Source organism: Sparus aurata, chromosome 7 (genome assembly GCF_900880675.1).
Source record: "Sparus aurata chromosome 7, fSpaAur1.1, whole genome shotgun sequence".
Lineage (NCBI taxonomy): Eukaryota > Metazoa > Chordata > Actinopteri > Spariformes > Sparidae > Sparus > Sparus aurata.
In genome coordinates, this window is record NC_044193.1 from 31,777,621 (window position 1) to 31,790,841 (window position 13,221).

At 36.4% G+C, this 13,221-nt stretch overlaps 1 long non-coding RNA gene across 1 annotated transcript; it reads left to right on the plus strand.

The window, feature by feature from the left end:
* The first annotated feature begins 12,106 nt into the window (after positions 1-12,106).
* On the plus strand, positions 12,107-13,162 carry LOC115584602 (uncharacterized). Its single transcript, XR_003984566.1, has 2 exons — positions 12,107-12,411; positions 12,515-13,162. It is a non-coding gene; the product is annotated as an uncharacterized LOC115584602 (long non-coding RNA).
* Positions 13,163-13,221: the final 59 nt, after the last annotated feature.

The window sequence follows — 13,221 nt, forward strand, 5'->3', positions numbered from 1 at the left end:
TGAGACTTTGTCCTGACCCATGTGATTTCCTTCTTTCTGTACAAACATTTTCTTTCTCCATTGGTTTGTGTAGATAAATACTAATGAGAGACAACATGCTAATCTCACTGTATAGCTTCAGTACTGGGTGCTGAATCCCTCTTGAAAAAAAAACAAAAACGACAGCACACCCATCTGACTTCATTCTTGACACACTGACATTTCTGGCACCTTTCTTCAGCCTGTATTCTGGCAAAATCACAGTAAAACTACACCGGTGCGTTGTTGTCTGTCATTTGCATGATAAAGCATGCATGCATGCTACTGATATTGACATTACAATTTAAAAAATGAATGTGGAAATCAAATTGGAAATGAAATTGAGCTACTGCCAAACATAAACACACCTGTTATCTTACAGACAGTACTGAGCTGTTAAAATAATGGATTCATGTTATATTTTTATTAATTCAATGCAAATCCAAACCTCTGAAAATTATCTGTATCAGAGCCACCACATCAGCTGCTACATCAGCTGCAGGTGTAGCTTCGATATTTGCATGTGTTCATGTTTATGTGTATTTAAAGACATTTGAATTTGTGGGATAAAAAATATTTTAAAAAATATCTAAAAAATGTCTAATCAACTGAAAAATTCACGACCCCCCTGCAGTACGTCCGCAGACTCCCTCGGGGTCGCGGACCCCCGTTGAAGACGTCTGTGTTATGGTATAAGTTACCATGGAGATTTATTCTGTGGAGCTATCCTGCTCCAGACCTGGCTAAATTCCAGGATCAATTTAATCTCATCCCTTATCTCAGTCAGCAGTCACCACAAATGGAAACCAATAGTTATTCCACTGGCCACTACACATTGTTATCACATATAACTAGATCCACTGTCATTATTTAAACGTTTGTGATCATTAATTTCAATCATTATGGATAAATTATGATTTTAGATGATGTTGCTATCATTAGATAATTTACAGTTTCCCATAGACTATAAGGCTATATATAAAATGACGGAATATTAGGGCCACAGAGAAAGAAAAAAATTCACAGACTTCGAGAATAAAGTCATGATATTGTAACCCGTTGTTTAAGAGGAGGAGAGTTGTTAAAATGAGGGTTGTGGAGCATTTAGTGGAATTGTACTTAAGTATAGGTTTCACAAATAAGGAGATACTTAATCTTTTGGCACATCAGCATCACATTGTCATAAGTATCAGGACTTAAAAAAGAATATGCAAGAAAATGCATCTTTTACACAGAAAGAACCAGTCTCAAATGTATGACTTTTTCTTTCTTCCTCAGTGTGGCCCTAATACTCATCGAAGTGTAACATCATGTTCCTTTATTGAATAAGGATAAAGCAAAACAGGTAAACCATCAGCTCCTTTCAAAACTGAAGTCACACAGTGACTCTACAAGATGGAAAGCACAGAATCAAAGCATGTTATACAACACAAGGATAAATACACATTCAAAGGTCTGTATATAATACACCCCACATGTCTGCACACTGAAATAAATGCAGGACAAATGAATGGATGCAGTAGCCTCCCTGCAAGCTTGTACACACAGTATACAGCACAAACATCATGAGAGGCCAAATCAATTTAAATAATATTAAAAAACAAACAACAACAAACAAAAAAAATCACTCGCCATTGTCAGAGCAGAAAGGAACACACCATTTGGGGCATTTATATAGGCTATTGGCTCACTTGACTTTACGAGGATTGACCTTTTATTTTTTTATTTAAGATGTGTTATCTTCTTGGAGCTGAAAGGAGAATAATGATGAATACATTTGTGTTACAGTCAGCATACAGTGTGCATTGAAGGCATAACTCACCTCCCGCTCAAGTTTTTTTATTTCATGGTCCAATTTTCTAATTGTCCTCTTTTTTTCGGACTCCAGTGCAAGGTTTTCCTTCTTTTTCTTCTTGTACTGCATCTGCCAGTTGTATTTGGCGCCGGAGGTGGTTATTATTATTATTATTAGCTCATCTATTTATCAAAGAGTTATACAGTCTGATGGAGTTACATTTACACAGTTTCATTCATATCTGCTGTCCATTTCAATTAAAAATTCAACTGATTCATAATCAGAGTACAACTGCATTTTTGGAGATGTGAATAAACTATTTGGATTGTAATTGTGATGTTTCAGCGGAGCAGTGAGTGTGTAATTGTGCACTACTTACGCATTCAGGCAGTCAGCAATACTTTGCCACGCTTTTTCTCTTTGCTTTATCACTGTGGCGGTGTTGCCTTTCTTTAAATTATGTCTTTTACCTCGTATGCCTCCATGAGGATTTCTGCCTCCAGCGGGGAAAAGTAAGCCGCTCTACTTGCCGTGGTGAATCAGTGAATCTGTGATCGGTGGCAGGGTCTATTTGAGGGAGCCGTGAGCGCGCACTTATCCAGGATTGGTTTCACCTGGCTTGATGAATCCATGTCTGCTCATCCTGGCTTGGTCTTTGTGCAACCAATTAAGCCTGGACGCTCTTGTTTTGGATTCATTGAGCTCACTTATCCTGGATGTCTTAATCCTACGTTTGTGCAACGGGCCCCTGGAGACGGACGAGGTTTTCTCCTGTGTGTAAAGAAGAAGCGATCCCCTTTGCTGAAGATCTAACCCAAGAGGTCTGGGGGTCCACACGTGCATTGTGGCCTAGAATTGACCAAGCTAGGAAGAAAGGCAAGGCTCCGGGCTTCAGTGGCCCATTTGGTTTCATGGAGGGCAAGCGCATCATGGCTGAGACCCCAGATAAGGGCTGAGATTTGAATGTGAAATGGACACACAGTGGAATATTTCAGAAAATGGGACTTTTACCTCAAGACTTTTCTACTCCACCTCCTTAAACCGCTTCATTAACGTTGTTCATGTGTTCTGTGTTCCATTTGAAAACTGACAGTTCTTTTTTTTTCTTTTAATACAAGGGGACTTAAAGACTCAGTTAAGCACAAGGCTATTTTCCTGTTCTGCATGGGTTAACAAGCAAATTGCATCTTTCTCCAGGAAACTCATTCTGATGAATCTGATGTGGCGTTTTGGTCAGAACAATGGGGAGATAAGATCCTCTTTCAGTCACGGTCCAAACTGTTCGGCTGGAGTTGCCATGTGTTTCAACAGATGTCCTGGTAAGATTCTGTGTAACAAGGTGGATAAAGATGGACATTGATAACATTCTGATTAACATTTATGGGTACACCAATGATCAAAAGAATAAGAACTTGTTGCATCAAATATCGACAGTTATAAGGGAACTTAATACAAAATTCCCCACTGATCATATGGTAGTTGGAGGGGATTTCAATGTTATCCCTGATGAGTGGATGGATCGATGGCCTTCAAAACTTTGAAGGGAATATAGAAACCCAATCATGGAAAATTTCACTAACAACAACAAATTAATAGATATCTGGAGAACCTTGAACACAGATGTCAGACAATTTACATGGCACAAACCTAATGGTAAAATTAGATCACGTATTGATTACTGGTCGGTGTCAAATTCAATTTCACAATATGTTACAGAGACAACAATCTCTAATTGTCCTTTAAGTGATCATTGCACTATTAATCTGAGACCAAAATAATACATTTCAAGATTATTGGAAATTTAATTTCCCAGTTGCTAAGGAATGCAGAATACTGTAACTCTATTAAAAAACACATTTTGGATATCAAAAATGATGACGCTTTTAGCAGATCGATATCCAAATGGGAATATCTAAAATTTAGCATTGGAAAAACCTCAGTCGCATTTGGTAAAACACTAAACAAGCAAAGGAGAGAAGAAGAAACAAATGTGGTTAAAGACCTTGTGAATCTTTACAGCAAGTTGAATTGGACTGATGATGAAAAAGAAAGAATTAATAACCTGCAATCCAAACTGGGTGTGATGTATTTGTATAAAGCCAAAGGTGCTTATGTGAGGTCCAGGGCCAAGTGGATAGAAGAGGGAGAGAAAAACACAGCCCCATTTTTGAAATTTAGAAAACCACAGATGAGAATATAAATCAGTTTGTAGTCTAATAATCAATGGAGAGGAATGCACAGATCCTAAAAGTATTTCAAATGAAGTCTTACATTTTTACAGAAACCTTTACAAATCATCATACTCAGAACAAAATGCCACATCCTTCTTTGACAAAATTAATCATTTGATTCCGGTAATTGATTGAATTTATATTTTGCTCTTAATAGATGTTGCTTGTCAGATGGAATGACGACAAATTTCTATAAACATTTTTGGGTAGACATAAAACTCCTATTGTTCCAAGCATTAATTGAATACATAAATCTAAAAGAGCTCATGGAAACAATGAAACAAGGAGTGATAAAATTGATTCCAAAAACAGGAAAAGATAAGAAAATTCTAAGCACCCTAACACCTATTACACTTTTAAACACAGACTACAACATTTTTACAAAAGTCTTGGCCGAAAGACTAAAAAAAGGCATCTCCGAGATAATTAGCCCAACACAATCAGGATCTTCTAAAGGAAGGTTGATCCATAATACTATCCACTTATTGATTACAATCACCTAATTTAAGACAATGGTTTTATGTTATTTCTGGACTTCCACAAAGCATTCGATTCTATCGAACATTCTTTATTATGAACAAGTTTAAACACTTTGGTTTTGGTAATGCATTTCTTGACATGATTGCTATGTTACACACTGATATTAATAGTTGTGTTTCCCTCTCAGGAGGCACATGTTCCAGGTTCAGGATTGAAAGAGGCATCAGGCAGGGTTGCAGCATTTCACCTCTCTTATTCATTGTAGCCACTGAATTACTAGCTAAAACTGTTATAAATTCAAACATTAAAGGATTAGATATAAACAACCATAAACTGATTATAAGCCAGCTTGCTGATGATACAACAATCTTTCTTAAAAATAAAGAACAAATTCCGCTGGCCCTACAATAAAACTTTTTTCTCAAGCCTCTGGTCTGCACCTGAACCTGGACAAATGTGAACTCATTAGTATCCATAGTTGTTCTGATTCTTCACTGTATAATATATCTGTTAAAAATGAGATCAAATATCTGGGAATTTGGATAACTAAATAAGCAGACGATAGCGAAAAAAGAATATTCAAAATACTATTGACAAATGCAAAAAAAACTTTAAACAATTGGCTGCAAAGGGATTTAACGCCGTTCGGTAGGACGATGTTAACCATGGTTGAATCATTATCCAGATTAATCTATCCAGCATACTCCCTAGCCATCCCACCAAGAATTATAAAAGAAATTAATAGAACAAATTTCAACTTCATATGGAAAAACAAACACTACATCAGAAATAGAGACAAGATAAAAGACTATAAGGGTGGTGGTATGAAAGCAATTGACTTTGAAATCATGAATGGAATATTAAAGATCAAAAGGCTCTGATCCTTCTTAAGAATTGATGATGAGATATGGTTCTCAACATCTTCTCTTGTTGGAGTTGCAGCAAAGTTGGAGGTATTGAGTTTCTATTAGTATGTGACTTTGAAATATCAAAACTGCCCATAAAACTGTCCAAATTTCACCAACAGGTTCTGTTAAATTGCAAAATGATGTTCAAACATAATATCAGGCCCCATAATGTCCCATTATGGAACAATAGAGTGATATTGAGTCAAGGGAGGTCGATGTTTATGGAGGACTGGATGACAAAACAAATTTGGTCGGTTATACACATAATGGATGGAAATGGAAACATACTTGAACTGAATGCTTTTAATGCTAAATATAACATGAGTTGCTCCAATGAGATCTATAATAAAGTCTCACAGAATGTCCCAAAAGTCTTTCTACAATCGATAAAGAATAATATTTGGAACATACCAATTCCAAATTTACACAAAGTGAAGATACATGATTTAGAGCATGTAAATGAAAAATGTAACAAAAAGTTTTTGAGGCAGTACTTAATAAACACCTTATACGCAGGTAGAACAAAAAGCTCACTCTCAGAGATTATAACAAATCTGAAATATCAACTATTCGTACAATTCCCCCAAAGTGTAAAGAAATTCATTTTAAAACCATAAACTACATTTATCCCTCAAATAAATGTATGAAAAGTAGATTTAAATTTATGGTAGAAAACTGTTATCTGTAAAACGAATCTGGAAACAACAGAGCTCTTGTTTTATGAATGTGAGACTGTCCACAATCTGTGGTCTCGTCCAGCTCCAGAAACATTGACTTCTGGTCTTTTCAAAATATTCAAATAGGAGTAATCCTCAAAGTAAAAAAAAAACCTGAGTTCTTACCAGGCAAACATTTCGACGTCTATTTCACGTCTAATCAACGTCGGTCAGGCAGGTTGATTCGACGTCTACCAGAGGTGCCGTATCGATGGCTCACGGAGCAGGCTACTTTATTCTATATAGATGAAAGTATATACTTTCATCTATATAGATATAGATTTTATCTATACTTTCATCTATATAGATATAGATTTTATCTATATAGATTAAAGTATATGCTTTAATCTATATATAGATTTTATCTATATATAGATTAAAGAAGCCTGCTCTGTGAGCCGTTGATATGTCGTCTAAACGACGTCGAAACAACGTAAAATGATGCCGTCTATTAGCCGTCGAAATGGCATCAGTCATGAGAACGACATCAGAAAAACTTTCATTTCAGCATCTCTGGTAGACGTCGAATCAACCTGCCTGACCGGCGTTGATTAGATGTGAAATAGACGTCGAAATGTATGCTGGGTAGCAGAATTAAACCTTTCCTAATTCCCTTGTATTTAATTAGTATATATTTCCTGGTCTATATGTTTTACTTTTCTTTGTCTTATAATTTACTTTATGCCCCTTTCTTTTGTTCTCTCAATTGTATTTTTGTTATTTATTCACTTTTGAAATGTGATATACACCACAGTTACTAATTATCAATCTGGTCTGTCAAAGGAGGTGTGACTTTACTTTATAAGGTAAAATATTGTTATTTTTATGAGAGTATGTCATTGTTCATGTAATATTATTGTAACATTAAGCATTAAAAAAAATCCCAAGCGGCGCAGGAGAGTGACGTCAGCGGCCTCTGTTTTTCCTCTGACATCAGCTGTGTCGGGAAGAGGCACAAGATGGCGCTCTAACCACACACGTTCGCAAACCTAACTGTAGCAAACCTGAAGCTGGCAGAGGACTTGTCGGCAGAGCAGAGGACGGACACAAGAGGAACCTGCTGTGGAAAAGCAGGCAAGCTGGCTTTCTTCGTTGGTGGCTGTGATTTTGTAAATGGAGCTGCAATCTTTCCTCCATAGAAATATGACTGGTGAGCCAATGAGGTGTTATCAGTAAGGTTTGCAATATGACCTTTCATCTCTTCTCTTTTTTGGAATAATGCCAGAGGGTTTTTTTTTTTTTTTTTTTTACAGTGGACATTTAAATTCAATGGCAAGGTAAGGTAATAGTAAGGAGTGAGGTGCCTTCAAGTTAAAAGCTGCTATTTTTATTTTACTGTATTATTTGGAAATATACATGTGCTTTATAAAATTCATCTCTAAGCACCGTTTAATGCAGCTGTCTTTAGTTGTTTACCTAACTAAAAATGCACCTACCTCTGCTTAAAGGGGGGGGGGGGGGGGGGGATTTATGACAACGTTCAGACGGTGTTTGCATTGAGAGAGATCTTTTTAATGGGAAAGTATTATTTTCAGACTGTGACAAAGATGGTCATTTTATATTCCTTGTTATAGAGATTGCAAACTTAAATTACATGTTAGTTAATTTGAGAATCCTCCAGTTCTCATTTGAAGAGGTTTATTGATAGATTTATTTATTGGAGAGATATACATGTATCACAGAAATCCTATACATGGCACAACAAGTCAATGTGTAGCTTGTCACGCATTGATTACTGGCTGGTCTCTAAAGATCTGAAAAATGTCTTAACAGACATTCTACCTTTGCCGTTATCTGATCATAAAACTATCAGTATAAATATTCCTTCTTCTCCCTCTTCTGCTAAATCCTCATACTGGAAACTTAATTACACTATTCTTAAATATAAAGATCTAACTACTGAAATTGAAAGATTGATCAGAGAGTATTGGAACAAAGCTCTGATTGAAAATGTATATAGCAATAATTGGGAATTAATGAAATACGAGATTGCTAAATATCTGAGAAAATACAGTGGTGACTTGGCAAAAAAAAGAAGAGCAGAAGAAAATGACACAATACTTAAGATTACTTCTTTATCATCCAAATCACCATAGGCTCTCAGTGAGTCAGAAAAAATTGAGCTTACTGAGCAACAGCATAGGTTGGATGAGATCTACAAGCGAAAAGCTGAGGGAGCGTTTGTTAGATCGTGCAGAAGATGGCTCGAAGAAGGTGAGCAGAACTCTGCCTACTTTTTCAGATTAGAAAAACAACAGGCTAGAAACAATACTATACAGCAATAGAAAATGGATGGGTTGATTAGTGAAGATCAAAAGAGAATAGGTAATTATTGTGCTGAATTTTACTGTAATCTTTATACCTCAAAGTACTGCCATCAATCTTGCTCTGACTTTTTTGACTCTATTCCTAATATTAATCAGCTGAGTGAAGCAGATAGTATTTTTTGCGACCACCCTATTGTATTGAATGAAATCATTAATGCTATAAATAACTTAAAGATCAATAAATCACCTGGAATAGATGGCTTTACAGTTGAATTCAATAAGAAGTTCTGTTAAAGTTTAGCCCCATTTCTAAAAGAAGTATATGCAGAAAGTACAGACAGAGGTTCATTCCCCCCTACTTTATGTCAAGGTCTTATCACCCTCATACCTAAACCTAAGAAAGATCACCTCATATTAGATAATTGGTGCCCAATATCCTTACTAAATAACGATTACAACATTTTTGCACTTGTACTAGCTAACAGGCTGAAATCTGTACTAGATACCGTAATAGATGAATGTCAATCAGCTTTTATGCAAAACAGACATATCTCTAATAATGTAAGGTTAGTTTTAGATATATTAGATTACTCAAGTCCTATTCAAGATGACAGTTACATTCTTTTCTTAGACTTTTATAAAGCTTTTGGTTCCTTAGAGCATGACTTTATGATGGTAACTCTAAGCAAATCCGGTTTTGGCAATTTCTTTTGTAAAGCAGTTAAAAAATTATATACCAATGGAAATAGCTCTATTAAACTAACCTAAAGGTACCTCTCCAAGATTTCCTTTAAATCGTGGCATCCGTCAAGGGTGTCTGTATACCTCTTTCTTCTAGCTGTACAACTTCTTAATCTACAGATCAAAGCAAACCCTTTAAAAGGTACTACTATTGCCAATAGGGAAATAAATATCAGCCAGCTGGCAGATGATACAGCTTTACTTCTTAAGGATGCTTCTCAAGTGTCAGTCGAGGTCAAAACTATCCAGTCCTTCTCCAAAGCATCTGAGCTCTATCTTAATCCTAACAAATGTTAACTGTTACCAGTGAATAATGGTACAGTGTCCTCAATTTTCCGCATTCCAGTGAGAGAATCTGTCACATATCTTGGTGTTCAGATTGTTAAAGATAGGACCTGAGAGGCACTTCAAATTTGACTCCAATTATTGAAAAAACCCATAAAGTCCACAACCACTGGCTACAAAGAGACTTGTCTCTGAAGGGCAGAGTTCTGCTCACTAAGGCAGAAGGAATTTCGCGACTAACCTATGCTGCTCAGTCATCTGTGAATAATTCCATATGTAAATCTGTTGATAGGATGCTGAGCAACTTCTTATGGAAAAACAAAACACACTATATGCGAAAATCTGTTGTTTTAAATGAATATGACAAAGGTGGACTAAACTTTATAGACTTCAGCTCTCTCAATAATAAGTTTAAAATAAACTGGATATCAATATCTAAAAAATCCAACCTCTATTTGGAACTTTATCTCAGTCTCACCATGTCTTTTCCCATCCAGGTGGCCTAAAATTCATTCTGCTCTGTAATTATAATATTCAGAAAATCCTGCTTAAACTCTCCAACTTCCATCAGCACGTACTTTTAGCATGGGCGCTGATTTACAAGCACAATTTTTCCCCACAGAGATGCTTTATTTGGAATAACTGTAATAGTAATTGTAATTTGTACAAGAATAAGTCACTTTTTTATGACAAATGGTTCAACAATGGTATTCTTTCAGTGAGTCAGTTGTTTAATAGTAAGGGACGTCTGTACAACCACTCTGAATTTCTCGGCTGATATAATATACCTGTAACTCCTAAAGAATTTTCTATAGTTTTTGATGCAATCCCATCTGGTTTTTGTATATCATTTAAGAATGCTGACCACTGCACCCCTGTCATTGTCACCTTCTGATCCAATGGAAACTTCACTAGGTAAACTATGCTTTTCTCTTAATAGAGGTATGAATTTCAAAATTGAGAGCCTTATTGATCCACAGATTCTATATCCAGTCAAACACTTCCTACAAAAATTGAAGAGTGACATTGATGTAAAATGTTCCTTCTGCAAATCTCTTCCTGAAACATGTTCTCATTTACTTTGGTACTGTGAATTTACTCGTGAACTGTGGAATGAAATCAATAAATGTATAGCTGCTTGTACTTTCCCAGACTTTGTCATATACTATAAAAATGTTTTATTTGGTTGTTGTTATCACAGTAGCAAAGATGAGAACGCTTTCTTTCTTGTTAATCTAATTCTAATGCTAGCTAAATTTCACATTGTGTACATTCACAAACAGAAAAACTAATTTCTCTGTGTCTATAAAAGAAATGGAACAGTATATCTCAACGATTTCCCCCTCAAAGAACAAAAAAGCTATCAAAACTCTTAATGTACGCTGTACCTATAAAGTGTTTACGTAAATTGATTGCCATATCCTCGCTTTTTTTTTTTTTTTGCTTTTTTTCTCTCTCTCTCTCTCTCTCTCTCTCTTCCCTTTTATTTTTCTTTACCTCTCATGTCTCTTTGTTTACCTTCAAATGTAAATGATTTGTTCTGTTTCTGTGTTCTCATGATTACACCAGCATAATTGTATTGTTTATATGCATTTGTATGTGCTGGCAATTTTCAATAAAGTTTTTTGAGTTTACTTGATTGATTGAATGATGACTAATTGTTTCTCCTCTTGTTAAGTTAAGGAATGCAGACAGAGTGAGGCTCACAGCTCTAGGGGTCCTAGAATAGTTTTTCAACTGAGTGCTAAAGGTTAGCAGGCGGTAGGCCATCATAAAGTACAAAACCTGAGGTTGGCCCCCACACCAGATGGTGGGAAATGCTTAAACGTTTATATTCCTGTAGAGGAACAGGGAACCCATTTGGGTCATTTTGGGGACAACACCCAAAGTTGACCGCCACCAAGATAGATGAGTTATGGGAGAGGAGCAGGGAGATAGGTCAACTCCTCTTTTAGTCTATTGGATAATTTGGGCAAATGACCAATTAGAATAAGTGGGTGTACTAAAGAAGGGACTCTAAAAAAGACCCTCAGAGGAAGAAACAGGGCTGGTGGCTACTTGTAGAATTTCCTAAGATCGAGGAATACAGGAGTTCTGATAGGGCAGAGAGCGAAGCATTTTGGTGTTGCTTTTTCCATAGATTTGAGAATATCAGAAGGCGACTGCTTCTGATTAGGACACAGGGCTTGAGATCTGTTTTAATAAAGATTGCTCTATCATTTCACCCAGCCTTACCTCCGCAGAATTCTTTTATTATCAAACTACACGCTGACACTTTCAAGGAACAGAGCCCAGAAACCACACCATCCTTCGCCGCCAGCAAAGGCAGGGTCCTTCAGAGAGACCTGCTGGCAGCGTCAGCCTGTTGTGAAATGGGACAGTCTACCCTTCGGAGCATTTCCTGGTTGCGTCATCAGATGTTCCCGCCCCTACCCGTACGTCACTATTTATGCAGCCCAGGTCAGTGAAAGTGACAAGAAGAGTAAAGTTTGACTGTCAAATATGTTCGAGCAACAGGAATTCCTGATTTCCTTTTTAATCCTCCTGCTTGTGGAGGAAGACGAGAAGCAGCTCTGGTTTATCTCCGACTGAGAGGACCGTGGAGAGGTAAACCTGTTATTGAACCCACAGTAATTGTAGCTGATAGTCATAATTTATCACTGTTTATAATATTTTTGACATTTTGTACAGGTTTGAAGCGCCTTTGTGTGTTTGTGGTGCTTAAGAGGGCTGTCAACTGTTATTTTGAAAATACCGCTTTTATTTTGACATATTGTTTTTTTGCTGCGCTGTTCCGGAGAGTAGGAAGAAAAGACGTAAGAAGGTGAAGACGCACATGTTCTGTAGTTAAGCTAAACAGTGAAGTGTGAAGTTAAGGACCAATTTAAGTGGTTATAAAGTGATTAAGGGTTCGAGAAACATCCGAAGAACAAAGATAATTCCTCCTTTACACGGCACGCAGCCAACGAGGTAATTAATGTGTTTTTTCTGTATTTTACTTTACTGAGTGTTTTTTATATTTATGTTTAATTTGCTGATGTAATCCTTAATACTGTGTGTGTGTATGTTATAGTTTTCACGGTGGATTTGGAGGGAGCTTCAAATAAACCAGTACCAAGAAAGCCACTTGTGTTGTTCGTGCCATGAGGGAGTTATAGTAATGCTGTCAATATTATCATTATTAGCTAGCTAACAGTTTGGGGTCATTAACATAATGATACATTATGTTAATGCTGACATATAAACTGCTGATCACCACATATGGTTTTATTTTGATTTTGAAGGCATTTTTCCTATTTAAAAGTGTTTGGTAGATAGGTTTGTTTGTTGAAATGATTTATCATTATTATAATTATATTATGAAATTTCCTCTATTAAGAAATTCTTAATGACATGGCAGCCGTCGATCGAGTCAGAACTGCAGACCCGGTTGACGGACGATGTGGTGGACAGAGGAGACTGGACCCCCAAACACCCTGAGTACCGACCCAGATGATGTCCCACTGACACCATCCAGCCCAGCAGCACTGCAAGGACTCCTGCTCAGCCTGTTACTGTCCATCATCTGTAACTGTTTTAATATTGTTTTTAATAATAATTGTTTTTGTTAATAGTTAATAATTATCTGGAAATAGTTATTTATGCGGATATTTTGCAAATAGTAGATAGTAAAATGTAAATTGTAAATGTTAAGACCTAAATAATAAAAGAAAACATTCAATCCCTTGTTGTCCCTGAAAAGTAGCACTTGATGCCGTTTGCTGTTATAAATTGTACTTT